The following is a 3,611-nucleotide window of genomic DNA, read 5'->3' on the forward strand; positions in this document are numbered from 1 at the left end:
ATTTAAAAAAATTTTTAAAAATAGAGTTAAAGTTAATTGCCGGCGCTCTAATGGCAGTGTCAGAATAACGTGCATTTTGCTTAAAACCTGGTAGTTTGACTAATTAAATCACATCTGGAACGTAATGCCTTACACTTGCCTTTAAATAAGATAAAAAGTTAAAATCTAGACTATCGCTCTGATATATTTTGAGGGAGTTTGTCTGGTACAAAATAATGTTTTATACAGCCTGAACATCACTTCTTGTTCCTTAATGAACTTTCATACATATGTGTTGGCATTAGAACAAGGGACAATACAAGCTGAGATGCTGGATATAGTGGGGCAATTTGTCTTTGCATTAAACTCTTCTCATCATTTTAATATATTTTATTGAATCTGGTTCTTATTCACTACTCATTAGGACCTACTTTCTGATATATTTTACGAAAAAAAATTGTGCTACACTTAATGGGTTTTCTAGAATAATCCCTTTATTTTGTCAATTTGAATGCAAAACTTATTTTGACTTGAATATTAATTTTATAGGAATAAAATACAAATATTTTCTGTCCAAGTTGAATGAACAAAATGAAGTAGTAAATACTATAAATAGATTTCTGCTCCTTAAAAACAATATTATTTTACCTTTCTATCTGAATAGAAATAATCTGCCACCATTTCAATTTGAGAATCTTAGAATATATTTTTGTGGCAGATTAGAAATGTTGGTTTTGCAGATGGGTGTTGGGGGAGGGGAAGGGGGACATTATACAAACGGTCGCGGAATTCTTGTAGCATATAGCATACTTAAGGCTAAGACTTTAATGAATATAGAGGGTCTTTTAAAGAAAATAGTTTTAAGCTAGGAAATAACTTTAAAATGTTGTAGTTGAACACAAAAAGAAGCAGCAGGGGTATTTCACAATAAAGCTTATAGTATGATAAGAGAAACAGGATAAAAGAACAAACTGTAACAAACAAGGAACAAAGAATGCAGACCAGGACAGCAGGATGGCCAGATAAGAAAATAACTAACAAGTGAGGTAATCAGCTTATGATAGGATGGGAAAAGGGAGGCGTGATTCCGCAACTTGTAAACTGAATAAGAAAGCTAATATGCTGTTTTCGCACGCATTTCTGCTTGATTACAGAAGCGTCCGGTACTTGCAAGCCTGTAATAAATTGTTCTTGTTTCCAAGGCTTTGTTTCAGGCTGATTGATTTGTGAGTGAGCTCTGTTTCTCACAATTAGGGGCCATCCAGGATCCAAAACGCCGACCGCTCGACACTCTTGGGATGACGGGGGAGGTGCACCTCGCCAATCTCAGTGATCTCCGACTCCCTTGCTTGTCGTTCGCGGTTTGGGCGAGTACGATCCGGACTGGGAGACCCTGGAAACAAGGCGGGCAGACGCGGTGGGTTCGGTCAGGCAACTCTTGTGCACAAGACCCGGATAGGGAAAGGTCTTAAAGGATATATCCGGGCGACTGGCGGGCAGCGGTATTTGCTGCAGGAATTTCCATGGGACGGGGCGCACCGAAATGACCAGGTAACTGTGCACAGACCAAGATAAGAAAAGAGACCTTTAAGTATTGCCTTGGTGGTCTGGCGTACGAAAGTACGGGGAATTGGCAATATATAAAATTAAGCATATGGCAATGGAAAACAGCCCGTGTAAGAAGGGCTAGTAGCTGAAGGGCTACTGAGGGTGAACTTCGTAACTAACTTATGGCCAGACACCCAGAAAAATATTCAAAAGCTAGAGGAGTTGTTGCGGGAAGCTCAAAGTGACTGTGTGAGAGAGAGAAAGAGCTGTACAGCAAGTAGAAAGTTTAACCCTTTGTGATTCGGTTTGAATGTTTGTGCTTTGTTCCCTGGAGCTCGAGGATCCGGGACTGTTTTGAATCTGATTTCTACTATGGAAATTTTAACATGATTTCTTTTAAGTTTGAGGATTTTACAGATTATGAAATAAAATGTTAACTCCTGTTCTTTTTACAGGTCATGACTGCCTTACTATCAGTTTCTAACTAATCTCTTTTTCCTTACATAAAAGTAATTTATGGAGAACAGTTGAAGTCTCAAAAATTGGTCAGATTAATCAGATGAGTAAGGTGTCTAGTCAGGACCCTGAAAGGGGTGTGGAAGAAGGTGACACTGGACCTCGTTAATTAAATTAGCAACAATGGGAGGCACGGGGAGTTGCCTAGGTAACGATCGATCTGTAAATAACGTTAAAGGGGAATATATTCCGCCCGACAGTCCTTTGGGGAAAATATTGGGTAATTGGGAACACAACTCCCGGACGCGGGAGAAAGATAAGGCTACAATGATAAACTATTGTTGTTTCTTTTGGACTAGAGAAAATACTAAGGCGCCTGGTTTTCTTTTGCCCAAATATGGGTCCGATGAGGATTGGCTGTGCCAAGATCTAAATATATATGTCAATCGAAAAGAACCGTACAGTCAAAGAGAATCCGAATATGCAGCTTGTTGGATAGGGAGCGTGGGAGTAAAATTACGTCCCATGAATACGGAGGAATCAGGGGAAAAAAAAGAATGAAAAAGGGAAGCCACAATGGGATCCCTTAACGTGTTTGCCGCCCCCATATACTACTCTCCGGAACGAGCCTACAGCTCCCGAAGTAGAACCGAGTCCAGACACAGAAAGGGGAACGGACTCTGAACTAAAAGATGCAGAACCTGTGGGGGGGGGGGGGGGGGGGGGTCAGAGTCACTTGAGCCATTACACATAAAGGAGGGGCAGAGATAATGGAAAATGTAAAATTATGTCCCTTACGAGAGGTTCCGATTGGGGAAGGTACAATCAGCTATGTAAAAGCTAAAAGCTCCCTTAACTAGCAGTGAAGTTAGGGTCTTTAAAAAGGAAATGAAAAGTTTAATAGAGGATCCGGTTGGACTAGCCGAACTATTAGAGCAATTCCTCGGACCTAATTTATATACCTGGGGAGAACTGATAGCAATTTTAGGAACATTATTTTCAGGGAAAGAATGAGGTATGATTAGGAGAGCGGCTTTAGAGGAATGGGAAAAGAAGCACCCAGTTGGGGAAGAAGGGACAGCAGAACAGAAATTCCCAAATGTTGACTCTCATTGGGAAAATAATGACAGAGAAGATAGGGAGTCAATGCGGGATCTACAAGAAATGGTAATATTAGAAATTAAAGAGGCGGCACCTAGATCACAAAACTTTGTTAAGGCCTTTGAAGTACGACAAGAGAAAGATGAAACCCCTTCTGCATTTCTTAAAAGGCTCAAGGAAGCCACAAAGAAGTATTAGGGAATGGATCCCGATAATCCGATAGCACAGGGACTCTTAAAGGTCCAGTTTGTAACTAAATTATGGCCGGACATACAAAAGAAATTACAGAAATTAGATGGATGGAGGGAAAGACAGATGGAAGAACTGTTATGTGAGGCACAGAAAGTGTATGTGAAAAGGGAAGACGAGAAGCAGAAACAGAAAGCCAAAATGATGGGTGGCGGCAGTAGAAAAAAATAACAAAAAGGAGAATGGGATCAGGGGATAACAGGAAGGGTAGGGGAGGACACGAAAGACAAGGGTCAGATACCCGAGAAAGGAGGCAACAGGCAGGGTGTTACCATTGC

The sequence above is a fragment of the Chiloscyllium plagiosum genome, chromosome 17, assembly GCF_004010195.1.
Source record: "Chiloscyllium plagiosum isolate BGI_BamShark_2017 chromosome 17, ASM401019v2, whole genome shotgun sequence".
Lineage (NCBI taxonomy): Eukaryota > Metazoa > Chordata > Chondrichthyes > Orectolobiformes > Hemiscylliidae > Chiloscyllium > Chiloscyllium plagiosum.